The 14,434-nt window shown below is 42.7% G+C and overlaps 1 protein-coding gene across 6 annotated transcripts in view; it reads right to left on the bottom strand.

Annotated features, from left to right (window-relative positions):
• The window catches only part of BACH2 (BTB domain and CNC homolog 2), a 354,258-nt gene that overhangs the window by 257,423 nt on the left and 82,401 nt on the right, over positions 1-14,434 (bottom strand). For 5 of the 6 annotated variants that reach the window (XM_053222463.1, XM_053222465.1, XM_027057248.2 and 2 more), the window contains one exon: positions 2,091-2,203. The gene's annotated coding sequence lies outside the window, so the exon portion shown is untranslated. The remainder of the gene's footprint in view (positions 1-2,090; positions 2,204-14,434) is intronic. The other variant, XM_053222467.1, reaches the window with a different exon arrangement.

Here is a 14,434-nt window from a genome sequence, read left to right as displayed (position 1 = left end):
ATGCCAAGAAACCCATAAGAAAAATGCTGACCTATGAAGGTTACACATCATGCTTAATCACTACTTTAAATTAAAATAACATAAAATAAAGCATTCATTGGGCCACTTAGACGGAACATAACTTCCCAAAAGCAACAGACACACCTACTGAGACACTTGAAATGTCTGAGGAGTCTGGTTCCCAGCTGTGTATCAAGAGCCAAACCATGACATCAGGCCTTGAACTGCTCTGGAGAAACTCAGGGCAGGGCCATCATAGCAAGCTGTGCCTGCCAATCAGAGATTTCCCAAGAGTTGTCTTAGCATTTCAGTACACCAGACTCTAACTAATAGAAGCCAAGGTTTGCAAAGACCACAGTGATGAATCTCTTCCCCACGCTCCAGTCATGACCTTGGGGTGGAATACCTGCTACTTTCCAGTGTTCCAAGAGCTCTCTTCTCAAAAACTGCTTAAAGGTAAGTATTTAAGCCAATGGGGGCGGGGGGTGGGGGGTGGGGCGTGGTGGGTGGAAGGTTTCCTTCTCTTAGGCTTAACTTAGCCAAATGAAAATCCCTGAAAAACAATTGCTTATTATTTTCTGGTCTCTTCTAGTAGGGTTATGCAGCCACCCTGAGAAGACTAAACAAATGGCCATGAGAAAAATTACCGCTGAAAAGGGTTCTTAGTAAAAGAATCTCAACAAATAAAATGGGCTTTCTCCATAATACCTTTTGAAGGCCACTGTCTAAAAGCGCTGTCCAACTGCATCACAACCCATAGCTAATGTGATAAATTAACCTCTTCTTGTAGACCTCTGGAAATGTCTCTCCCTTGTTTTGGATCCTTCAGTGGCTCTCAGAATTGGACACTTAACCTCCTTCTCTGGACTCATATCTACCATCTTCCACCACTGCAGTGATTCTCAACCAGGGGTATTTGTGTCCCCCCAAGGGATGGACACTGGCCAATGCCAATGTGTGGGTTTTTTTTGGTTGTCACAACTCAAGTGGGAGAAAGGGGATGCTACTGAATATCCTTCAATGTGGAAGACAGCCTCTCACTATAAAGAATTACCCAGTCCAAATGTTAACAGTGTTGAGGTTAACAGTGTTGAGGAGAAATCCTGCTGTACCAAGCTCTTTGTTCTCTAAACACACCAGACTTTCTCATATGCTTCTGTGCCTAAACATAGCCTGTTTCCTTTACCTGGAATGCTCTGCCCTACTTCTTTGTCTAAGAAATGACCATTTATCAATCAGGATCTGACTCAAAATGTCACCTCCTCTATGCTGTCCCTTCCATATCTCCCAAGGTTGGATGTTTCTTCTGTGCTTCCAGAGTTCCTGGTACATATTTAATTAAAACCACTAGCCACACTCCCCCCAAGCCTGTCACCCGCCACAGGCAAAACCCAAGCCCCATTCATTGTTCATCCCTCAGGGCCCATCTGGTAATCACTTGCTACTTGCCAAGTCAAACAAGGAATAAATGGAAATGTTGTAGATACACCTAAGACTCTCTTGCAGAAATGTCTAAGGGACAACAGTGTCCCCAACATCAAAAACAACAACAGTAAATATTTGTCAAATGCTTATAATGTAGATAGGTACTATATTAAGTTAATATGGTGCACATATTAATTCATTTCATCCTTCTGACAACCCTACAAGGTAGGTACTATTATCATCAGCATTTTACAGATGGGCAGATGGGGAAATTGAGGCACAGAGAAATTAAGCCCCTTGTCCAAGACCATCAAAGCTAGTATCTGGAAGGGCTGATATTTAAACCCAGGTAGTCTGGCTCCAGCGCCTCAATCTTCCAACATTCATGCCAAGGCAGTTATATTAGCAACCAATATTTCAGTCAACCAGAAGCCTCTGACAAACACAGTGACATATCCGTAAGACTATACAACCACAGCATGGCCGCCACCTCCTGTGACCCTGCCTATAAACACCACTTGCTGGGGTCACACAAGTCTCCAACCTCTGGAATATCTGTGGCAGGAGAAGCAACCTCCTCACACCATGGGAAGACATTACATACCCAGAAAAATCAGGGTACTGTAAAGAAGACACAAAGGCTGATTCCCAAAAATATCTCTTACCTTGTTCATGTTGCAGGGACTGGAGCAAGGGCTCAGACATGTCACAGTGCGAGGCAGCTCTGGAAGATTCTCCTCGTTGCTGTAGACCTCACTTCCCGAAGCAGACAGCTGCACTGCAAACACAAAGAGGAAATCCATCAGCTGGCTCTCAGGAAGACACAGAGCAGTTCTGTGTCCAGTGGAACTTTCTGCCATGATGGCAATGCTCCATGCCTGTACTGTCCACTATGGTAACCACTAGCCACATGTGGCTAGTGAGCATTTAAAGTGTGGCTAGTGCAGCCAAGGGCTGAATTTTAAATTTTATGGGATTTTAATTAAATTTAAATGTAAATAGCTACATGTGGTTAGTGACTACCATATTGGACAGCACAGGTCAGAGAATCAAATTCTAGATTCTAGAGAATCAAATCAAAAGTCTTAAGGTCACAGATATTGGACGTGCCAGTGGCCAAGGAAAAGCTGGGTATTATATGCTCAGAGTAACTGCAGATACACAGAAACAAGAACATTCATTCAACTACTATTTTCTCAGTACTTACTAGGTGCAGGGTACTGAGGATATAGTGATCAATAAGCCAGAGAGGTCAGTTATTTAAGAGTTTCTAGCTCAGGCATGCGCTTCCTTGGGAGGAGAAAGGATCTAGCGTGTAAGCAGCACTTACTTTGTGCCAGACCTCAATGCCTTCCCTGCTGCCTACAAGGAATAAAGGAACAGACAAGCATTCGCTGAAGACTGGTTGTACCACGGTCAGGGCTTAATAGATAGGACCTTCCACAGAGCCCCTACCATAAGGGAATCCAGGCGGTCAGTTTCCCATGGGCCAAATGAACCAGATGATTTAACATCCCCTCAAATGGAATAAGGGTCCCTGTTTTTATCCATGCTACTGGTTCTTTAGGGAGGTTTTTTGATTCACTTGAATTACATATTAGAGTAAAACAGTTATTGTACTGCTCCAGGGTTCTTACTTTATCAAATATTAAGGAAAAATAAGAAAGAACATGTCTTCAACCCCTTAATTAGACCTGTAGCCTTTTCTTTGAAAGATGTTTATGGGTGAATTTGATAGAACAAACATTGTAAGGTTCCTTGTAATCACCTTATTTCTGTGTTGCTTTTTCCTGGTTGCATCTGGGAAGTGTTTATGTATCTGAACCTTTCCATAAAGACTAGAATTACAGGTTTAAAGGCAACTGCAGGGCTTTAAAATACATTTTATTTTTATTTTTTAATTTTTTAGGTTTATTTCTTTATTTTGAGAGAGAGAGAGAGAGCAAGCAGAGGAGGGGCAGAGAGAGAGGGAGAGAGACAGAATCCCAAGCAGACTCTGCACTGTCAGCACAGAGCCAGATGCAGGGCTCGAACTCACAAACCATGAGATCATGACCTGAAGTGAAATCAAAAGTAGGAGGCTCAAACCACTGAGGCACCCAGGTGACCCCAATTTTTAATAATAATACAGTAACAATATAGAAAGTGTTCAATAGGAAAAGAAACAGAAGTCATAATCCCACTAATCATAATCACCTTCAGTTCTTAGTACTCAGCCTTTGTCTACTGGAGAATGACATGAGGCCCTGGTGTGTCTGCTGAATTGAGGACACAGAGAAGTCCAAGGCTATATTTCCTAAGTGAACATCTTTCACCATTAAGAAAATGGCTTTGTAATCTGTATTTTCAAAAGATAAACTCCTACTCCACACACATTACTATTCTGTGAACGTGATATTATTAAATTCCTTTACAAATCAGAAGATAGGGAGAGGAAATTACAAATCACTCCTTGACTGTTTGAGACATAGGGATTCCAAAGAAAATACCACATTCAGTCATAGCAATAACATATTTTAACAATGATGTACAACATGGAGAGACCCTGGAATTCTGACTTTATAGCCTAAAGACATCCAAACACCCCTGTATGTACCTGACGCCTGGGTAATTGATGCCTCAAAGTCAAGAAAATTCAGTATCTAATTCTATCCAATCTTATAATGACTGAAAGAAAATTATGCATATAACTTTTACTCTTTGAGTTTCCAGAAGCAGATCCTAATAAATTTATTTTTATTTTTTTTAATGTTTACTTATTTTTGAGAGAGAGAGACAGAGTGCAAGTGGGGGAGGACCACAGAGAGAGGGAGACACAGAATCTGAAACAGGCTCCAGGCTCTGAGCTGTCAGCATGGAGCAGACGCGGGGCTCAAACCCATGAACCGTGAGAGCAAGACCTGAGCTGAAGTAAGATGCTTAACCGATTAAGCCACCCAGGTGCCCCTTCTGTTTTATTAAAAAAATTTTTTAATGTTTATTTATTTTGAGAGAGAGAAAGAGAGATGGAGAGAGTGCTCACATGAACATGAGTCGGGGAGAGGCAGAGAGAGAGGGAGAGAGAGAACCCCAAGCAGTCTCTGCACTGTCAGTGCAGAGCCCAACATGGGGCTTGATCTCTCAAACCATGAGATCACGACCTGAGCTGAAATCAAGAGTCTTGGATGCTTAGCCAACTGAGCCACTCAGGCACCCCACATTTCTGTTTTAAAGTGGAGCTCTACACGTGCTGTTTCCTTTTTAATAAATGTAATTCAGTACCTTTAAAAACTATATAGCCTAGCACGTAACTGGGAAACTTTTCTAAACGCCTTGCACAGATGTCTGATGTCACAATTCCATTCAAATGTACACATTGGTATCAACACAGGAAAGGTGGGCACAAGAAGATAATAGAAAACAGACAAGGATTCTTGAACACAATTTCCCCAAGGAAATTCCACCCAGCTCCAATCATGCCACAATCCCCTCTCCCTCAGAGCTTGGGTATATAGTCTGCACTAAAGCAATTACGGATTCTCCCCTGTGACCCCACCACCCCAAGTGTTCTTATGTCATTTTCATGTATATTGGTTCTACAACAAAGTCAAAATAAAAACTCTTTGAGGGAAATATTAGTCACATAGAAAGTTCTTAATAAATATTATGAATAGACTTTTTTCCTTGCTGTCACTCACAGAGCCTAGGATGATGTGGACTCTTAATGGAGAATCTTAAACACAATGTTGATAATCACTGCAGACTGCCTTTGGGTTTTTTTTTTTTTTCTTAAGGAAAATCTTTTAATGTCCAGGATTGTAAATATTTTAGGAAAACATTGCTAAGAATATTTACAGCTATATAGTGCTCAAAACTGTACAATGCACTTTTATATTAATACTCTCAGTTAGTACTGATATTGATCTGAGTGGTAGTTTTTTAAATGATGAAACCAGATTCAGAGAAGAAAAAGAATTCTTCTTAGTCATGCTGTTACAGGCAGTAGACTCTGGCTAGAAGTGACTTCATTTCAAGATACTACAGAATTAAAATACGTACAAAGCCCACAAATAAAATAAACCTCTCCTAATAACACACACACACACACACACACACACACACCACCACCACCACCACCACCACCAACAGAAAACACCTCAGCAAACAGATAACAGTTTTAGAAATTGGGTCAGTTCACTTCTGGCCAGCAACCAAAAAGACTGGCCTTGTTCTATCAAGTACTTTAAATCTTCTTTGAAGCAGAGAGAACCTGGTTGTTCTGCAGCCAATTCCGTTTAGAAGCTTAGAGAAATCCACAGCTTAAAAAAGGAGAGTGAATCTTAAATATAAAGCATTAGGGGAAAAGATACCCGTGTTACCATGGTGGAATTAAGGGAGTTTTCTTCTTTATTCTATTTTTCAATGTTTCTTTTTAATCATCCTCGAAGTTGGATTCCCGTGATACTAAACAAAAGGCAAGTACAGATACCTTCAAAGGATGCCTGGAGAATGTCGATCCCAGAAGCTAACGTGGGACTTCCACTTTGTTGATCCTAATAAAGTTGGCTGAATGGGCAACAAAGCCTGTGGTCAACCTTAGGCTTTGGAAAGGCTAATGAAATGTAATTCATCTTTCCAGGTGGGTAGGAGTGTGAGTAAGCAGAAAAGTAGAGACAGGGTAAGAAGAAGAGATCAAAGAGAGAATGAACAGAAAAGGTGAAGGCTACAAAGAGAGAAGAAAACGAAAGGACAGGTAAGCAAACAAAGACACCTAGAGACAGGATCAGTGATGCAGCCTCTCACCAAGCACCCCTCACCATCCAGGCCCTCACTAACAGAAGGGACGGAGAGGTTCAGGCTCCTGGTGACAGCACCACATCCTCTGGCTTCTCTGGGTGTCAGCAAGTGGGGCTGGAGTCAAGTAAAGACCGGGCTTACCTGTTTCTCCACTATTTATTTACCACCAGCCTCCACCTACCACAGAGAAAAGTCTATTTTCCCTGGATCACTGATAATGTGGTATAGAGGTATGGTGGGAACAGCATAAGCCAATTTTATTCTAGTCTCCTTACTCTAATGAGAGTACTCTTTAGAGTACTTACTCTTACTCTTGACACTCTTAAACATGACGAAGGCTATTTGTGTGTGCGTGTGCGTGTGTGTGTAGTGCTATTTCTTAGCCTTTGGAAATACAACTAATACTTATTGCCAATACAGAATGGATTATGATGAGCTGGGCTTTTCTCCCCACTCCAACTCCTCCACCCCCTTCCAAGACATTCATTCTAGAAGGCTTCTGTAATACAACTCAAAGCTGCATTGCTCAGGCACTCCTATGGGAAACAGGCCCTTAGGAGCAAGCAGCAGATCACTTGCTGGTTTTTAGATATAATGCACCCTGATGTCAGTCTGTGGAATGGCCTCTTGTTCCTCCCCTCCCACCACCAAATCCAGCAGCCTAGGCAGAGGGCTCAAGCATGAGGACCTGAGAACTTGTGAGGAAGGATTAAGCAAAGTCACAGAAAGACAAACAGGGTTTGGAGAGAAAGGGGGAAAAAGCAAGATGACAAGTGTAGAGGAAATTCTCTAAAACTAGGACTTAGGAGCTTGGGAAATCAGACAAACAGATGAGAGATATATCCCTAATTCCCTTCCACCCCTGTTTTTACGAGTTGGAGTAATTTACATGTTTCTGAAGTGAAATCTTACAACCTTCAATTGGATGGAATCCTTGTATAAGACTAGATAAATTTTAAGCCCATTTTATTACAGACAGTCCAATCCTTCTCTTCCACAATAAGGGGCATGGTGCTGGGATTAATGGATCCAACGGTAAAGCAACAAACGGACCCCTCTCCCCTTCCCCAAATATACACACTCCTTGTAAGTGGCTGGCTCCTTCCTTTCTTTCTGAAGAGGCAGGGGGATCAGAGCAGAGCTCCCTGAGGAGCTCCTTGCAGGCCTCTCTCCATCCTCAAAGTCACATCAAACATGTCTCTGGTTCTTCAGGACCTTGGTATCCTTGCTACCCTCACATTTAGGTAGCAAACACACCATAACATGGTTTTGCCCCAAGAGACTGAACAATGTTTGCCAATCTGCCTTGCCCCCCATGCCCTGCCTTCACAACATGCCATGGAAAACAAACAACCGAAGGATGAGGGTGTCTTCCCATCAAGCATCATTAGAGGCCTTCTTCCCCAAGGATAGGTCATACAGTTTGAAAATTAACGTTCTGGGGCGCCTGGGTGGCGCAGTCGGTTAAGCGTCCGACTTCAGCCAGGTCACGATCTCGCGGTCCGGGAGTTCGAGCCCCGCGTCAGGCTCTGGGCTGATGGCTCAGAGCCTGGAGCCTGTTTCCGATTCTGTGTCTCCCTCTCTCTCTGCCCCTCCCCTGTCCATGCTCTGTCTCTCTCTGTCCCAAAGATAAATAAACGTTGAAAAAAAAAATTTAATTAAAAAAAAAAAAAAAAAGAAAATTAACGTTCTGAAATTTCAACTAGCATATGACCAATGGTTCAGAGAGAAATTGTGATAAAGAAGAAGAAATGAGAGCATTACAAATTGTAAAGAGAGTCACTGCTGGTAGCACAAAAATACTGCTCTGAGAGCCAGACAAGGTACAGTAAGAACACCAAGTGATAGCGTGTCCGTTGCTTTCAGAGGACTACCTCTGGCACACCTTCTGAGGGTTTCCCCCACTTCACCAAATCATACATAAGGATATCTAATGTTTAGATTAAGGGCTATCACTCTGTTAAGGGTCAATTTCAGTTCCCCAGTAATTTAGGAATATCGGTTTTTAAAAATGTTTATTTATTTTGAGAGAGAGAGCACACATGCAAGTCCAAGTGGGGGAGGGGCAGAAAGAGAGGTTCAGAAACCAAAGGAGAGAGAATCCCAAGCAGTCTCTGTGCTGTCAGCATGGAGCCTGATGTGGGGCTCAATCCCATGAACCATGAGCTCAAGACCTGAGCTGAAAGCAAGAGTCAACAGCTGAACCCACTGAGCCACCCAGGCACCCCTAAGGTTATCTTAAAGGCATAATATAGAAGAATTCCCAAGGGCTATTCTTCTTGCCTGGGTGACTACCTAAACCATAAGACACAGATTCAGATGCTTACAGGAGTAAAGAAAGAATAAGATGAAGGAATGGTCAGGCCAGAGAAGACAATGAGGAGTGGGGAGGCCTGGAGAGTCTGCCGCTCAACTGTGGCTCCAGAAAAGTAGGAGCGAGGCACGTGTTCCCACAGCTTCTGATGTTCAAGAAAGCCAGAAAATGGAGAGACTACGTAAAATCATGTGTTTCTTTAATGTTCGCAATTTATGTTAGTATTTTGGAAATCCCATAGGGGTTGGATTTGGTCATCCAGGTATATCTTCCATCGTACACTTTTTGTGTAAGTCAGGGGATTGTTTCTTTTAAATTCCATGGCTGGAGGCTCCCAGTCTGTCTCCTGACCCCTCTAGGGCTGTACGATGTGGCTTCACTGGGCGTAGCAAGCCCTGCAGAAGAGTGGGCAAGGGATGGCTTAGGAGCCAAGTCACTCCATCTGAGTATCTAGTCTGACTCTTCACATGTAATTTCAGCAAGCTACTAACCCTGCCTGAGTTTTTATTCCTTCATTCATAAAACTGGGGAAAATTCTTTATACCTCCTAAGATTGTTCCGAAGATTAAAAGGAGTAACTTGAATAAAGTATCTAATGCATGGTGTTAAAAAGAGAGAAGCCCTTTCCCATCCCTGTTTCCTGCCACTGTTTAGCACCACCTCGTTCTGCTTGTAATCGAACACAGGTGCTTACTCTCAACCACCTCCTGGATTCTAAGTATTCTAAGTATTTCAAGGGAAGATAACTTACCTGTTTTATGCCCAAACAGCCAGCACCTATCTCACCACCCTACACATAGCAGGCTTTCAGTAAATGCAAAATTTAATTATAATGTTGTTATATGAAGTTGTTATGGACTGAATGTTCATGTCTCCCCCTCCAAATTCATACATTGCCTAATCCCCACTGTATGGTACTCAGAGGCAGGGCTTTGGGGAGGTAATTAGGTTTAGATGAGGTCAAGGAGCCCTCATGATGGGATTAGTGCCCTTGTCAGAAGAGACACCAGAGAATTTGCATGTATACTTTCTTTCTCTCTCTCTCTCTCTCTCTCTCTCTCTCTCTCTCTCTCTCTCTCTCTATTTGAAATCTCCCTGCTATTTGAAATCATATCAGGAAGTCAAATGTCTGCAAGAGATCTTTCACTAAGACCAAATGGACTGGCATCTTGCTCTTGACCTTCCCAGCTTCCAGCACTGTGAGAAATAAACTGTTGCTTAAGCCACTCAGTCCATGGTATTCTGTTATAGCAGCACAAACTAAGACAAATGTTTAGGAAGATCTTCCTTAAATCTGGCACCAAATGAGCCTATTTCCACTTATCCTCTCCTGATGCTTTAATGTCAATATGTATAATATGCGCATTTGGCCAGAATATTTTGAGACTAAAAGAAAGAAACCAGGTCCAAATCAAGAAGAAAATACTTAATGTTGTTAAGTATTAAAAAGAAGAATTTTCTCTCGAGATGCATGACATCACGTTTAGGTCAGGAGGGCACTTTTTTGTACCCTCAACATGCCTCAGCAGAAAAAACTGAACATAAGAGATTTCATCACCCTATTAATAAACAAAGGATCGTGCTTTAACTCTGGCATCCTCAGTTCATGTTTGCCAATAGTGCATGTCACTGCATGGGTTGTACTTGGTGGCTGTCCAGAGTTCTACGCAATCCCCCATCCATTTGTCCACCATGGACTGAGAAGGCCTAATTGTATTCATCTAAGGTGGTTTACCAACCCTGCCTGACCACCCGTGTTTCTTTGACTTTACTCTGAAAGAATCCCAGAGACCTTCAAACAATCCTAGCTTCCTTCTCCCTTGAGGGGTTTGCTTAACAATTCAGGCAAACACATTTCCTGTGATCTGCTGAGAAGCTAAAATAATTTAACACAAAGCCTAGTTAAGGGATTTCTTCAGGATGACCCACTGAAAAGGAACAAGGGAAATTGCTAGAAAGGTATCTCTTTACAGAAGCTGAAGGGGACCAGCTATCTCAACAATAAAAGGTTTCCAACGAAGGAATTTAAATATTCTCAAGGATAACTTGAGGATAAGTGTAATGAGGGGCGACTGACTTCCTGGGGGCTAGTGTTTCCAACCGAAACTCATCTGCTTAGTAAGCCAGATTGGGTGTAATGCCTTGTTCCTCTGGGAAGAAATTTTCATTAATCCTCAGAAGAAAGCTGAATTTGGCAGGATGGGCCCTTGTTGAAAGCAGTCTCAGGGATTCGCTGTTAATCTCTGCTTTCTTGAGGCTCTAATTCTGTACTTCCCAATGCCAGCCTCTCCTTAGTACAGCTTGTTCTTTGTGAGGGTGTCCCACGTCCTGGCTTGTTAACCTTTCCAGAGGGATCTAAGGTTTGCTTCTACCGCAGCCCTACAGCTTTCAATGCTTTCAAACCAGTTTAGTGTCTTTGTCAAAACAACTGAAGTTGCCATACTATGCAGGTGGTGGAACTATAGACCCCACAGCTATTCAAACAGTGTAACCCTGGATTTCCATCTCCCATCCCTGTGCCCCAAACACACGCACTCAAAGCCTGACATGGGCTCTGGGGGGAATTCTTCTTGCCCCCTTTGGCAAACAGTTCCCATATGAGCACAAACATCACAGCCCCTAGAATCTACAGCCTATGGCCAGGTCAGGATCACTCACAGGCCTGTGGCATCAGTGTGTTCTGGCACATGGGAATTTCCCTTGTAAGTTCTTGCTATTTTGTACTTTATCCAACACACCTAGGGATTGTTCTGGGTGGGTGGGGTGGGCATAGAGGGCTAGAAGTGGGTCAGGCTGCACTAGCTCAGTATATACTATTCTGCCAGAAGTATCTAATTTGGGGTTCCCTAAACTCAGTTTTGCTGTATTTAGGGTCCCCTCCATGGCCATTTGGCTGTAATTCAGGCTGGAGCCAGAAATGTGTTCTTTGTAGCATTATGCTGTATTGTGACTCACATCCAAACTCTTCTGTAACAGAGTGACGCTGGGTAAGGAAGAGCATAAAGGTGGCCCAGGTGATGAGAGAGGGACAAGTGGCCAGCATCAGCAGTGCAGGCATTTTCCCAAGGAGGCAATCACCTCCCGTACGAGGCCATACTTTCCGCACACAGCCAGGTCTGTCCTCGGTGAGGAGGAAAGGAATCTGCCTCCCATGTGCTTTTCCATGATTTAGAATTGGACGACTGCACGCTGACGTTTCAGTAGCCTCAGAGAGGCAGGATGGCAAGGAAAGAAACAAGGGCACCACGACCTCCTCACATCATAACCGAGGTCTGTGGAGTCACTGCGTTCTTCCACAGCAGCCAAGAGAACAGCCACAGAAAACAGCTCCAGCAGCCGACCTGGAGGCCTCGTCCCTGGGGTATCCTCTGATCTCATTACAGCAGTCGACACTAGTCCTCACAAAACAAACAGAGGAAATTTATGCCTGCCTTAGCCTGTGGAAAGCTCCGCATTCCTTGTTTAACGAGAGTTCCAGCTTCTGAGACCACAGCCATCGGGGATAGGGAGGATGTCTGCTTTGCTCCAGAGAAAGAACTGTTGTGGCTGCCTTTCCCTCTTTCTGGGGCTGGATATGAAGGCAGAGAGCCTGCAGAGAGCCACTGAACTTGTGGCCTAGGCTCTCTACTCCAGTCCCTGCAGAGAAGTTCCCTTTCTTCTTATGTCAACATCCCCAGGCTCAGTCGGTGGGGCCACTTCCTCTTGAACAGCTCTGGGAAAGTCGCTGCATTGCAGCCTTGAAGGGTTCCACCTGCTAAGGCCAGAATTCTGAGAGAGAGACTGCTCTGTGCGACAAAATTCCAGGTCTTCTGGGGGGAAAATTTTCCCCTCAAAACACCCTTGCTTGAGGTTTGGAAAATTTCACCTAATTTGGGGTTCCCACTTTTAGGATAAATGCCAGGAGGGAAAAATGTTACTTTATACCCTTGAATTCAATCTCAGAAGTAAATGAGTGGCCAGCTCATGAGGTGAAAAGTGAATTCCGAACCAAAATAAGAATACGGCATTCACTCTGAGCCAGGGTGACTCTGCCCCCTCCCCAGGGGACACTTCAATGCATGGAGACTTTTTTTTTGTCATGACTGGGGGGGAGGCTGCTACTGGCATCTAGTGGGTAGAGGCCAGGGATTCTGCTGAACATACTACCACACACAAAACAGCCTCCATAATAAGGAATTATTTAGTCCAAAATGTCAACAGTGCTGAGACTGAGAAACCCTAATGTAGAGGGAACATTCAAGGACATGGGTAGGTTTAAATGATAAATCTTTTTTTCTCCCCCTTACAGAAATGGTTTTTAGTTTTTAATGAACTTGTAAACAAAAAGGCTGCCATTTCAAAATAAAAACAGAATCCCAGATCATATAGATGTTTACAGTGATTACATTTATCTAAGCAACATACATACACATTCAGTTATAAGATGTTAACTAAATTTCTGTGACGAATATCCTTTTTTAAAATATCAAGGATATTACAGGGTTAATGCAGAACCCTAAGGAAAATCTCAACACCTCTGTGTTTTTAAGTCTTCACTTTAGATGCTGTCATTTATAGCACAGTGAAGAAATCAGGGTCATCCAAAATACTGACAACTGTTAATCACATAACACTAATGTTGATATCCTATAGTTAAAATGTGCACAATTAACAACCACAAAAATTCACCGTTCTCTCTTGAGTAAAATAAATGAAAACTGCCTTTAACCCATGCAGAGTTAGATCATGAGAGCTGCCTGGAAGACACTGGAGCAGCTTCGCTATCAGATTTTACTAGGTAAAGGTGTGATCTGAGTGCTTACTATCATTAAGTCAATGGTAAGTACTAATAGAAGGAATTTATGAGCTAAAACCATATATATATATATAATCTGAGTATATCTAGGGCTGGAAAAACTGGCAGAACGTTTCAACTTTTAAAATGTCAACAAGAGGGGGAGGTGCTCCTGGATGGCTCAGATAGTTAAGTGTCCGACTTCGGCTCAGTTCATGATCTCATGGTTCGTGAGTTCGAGCCCCACGTCCGGCTCTGTGCTGACAGCTCAGAGCCTGGAGCCTGCTTCAGATTCTGTGTGTCTCTCTCTCTCTGCCCCTCCCCCACTTGTGCACATGCTCTCACTCTCTCTCCCCCCCCAAAATAAATAAAAACACTAAAAAATAAAAAAATAAAATAAAATATCAACAAGGTATGAGGAACAGTAGTGATGCTGACCTATATTCTAGGGAGGCTAAGGAAAACAGGTGCATAGTAGGGCTCTAAATAAATGCAGATGTGCAGAAACATGTCACAATGAAAGTAATCATGGTGCATATTTTGAAATTCTCCCATTTCTAAGTTTCTGAACCTGTTTCAAAATATTGCTTTTGATCTACATAGCACTGTCTCATTACATCTAGTATAAGAACATACATTTAGATAACCCAGTCATTATTCTCTCATGAACTTTTTTTCCATCAAGAGAAGGAAAAATCCACACCCAAGCACAGCTAATGCATGTAAGCAAATTAGAAGAAGAAGAAGAAGAAGAAGAAGAAGAAGAAGAAGAAGAAGAATTTCATGAATGAGCAGAAAACAAATTTTTAATGGAATGTTTTAGAGGCTTGTGGTATAAAAAGTAAACAAAACTGATTCATTAACTGTTAATACTGTTTACCATGATGCAAGAGTTGGGCTTTTTTTAATGTTCCAGAAGCCAGAGGAGAAGGAATACTGTGGTAGGGAAAAATGATACCTTCCGTGGCATTTCAAAAAGCATTGCTCAATTCCTCTTGAGCAAGGAGGCCATAGTAATGACTTTATTTTACCTACCACAATTATGGTACACCTCGAAGTAATTCTCCACATTATACCACTTTCCTCCCTCCACTCAAGTGCTGCTAAATAATCTCTGGAAACCATTAACCAAGAGTCCTGTTCCA

Source organism: Acinonyx jubatus, chromosome B2, assembly GCF_027475565.1.
Source record: "Acinonyx jubatus isolate Ajub_Pintada_27869175 chromosome B2, VMU_Ajub_asm_v1.0, whole genome shotgun sequence".
NCBI classification, from domain to species: domain Eukaryota; kingdom Metazoa; phylum Chordata; class Mammalia; order Carnivora; family Felidae; genus Acinonyx; species Acinonyx jubatus.
Note: the sequence above shows the minus strand (reverse complement) of the source record. Positions and strands in the feature narration are given on the sequence as shown.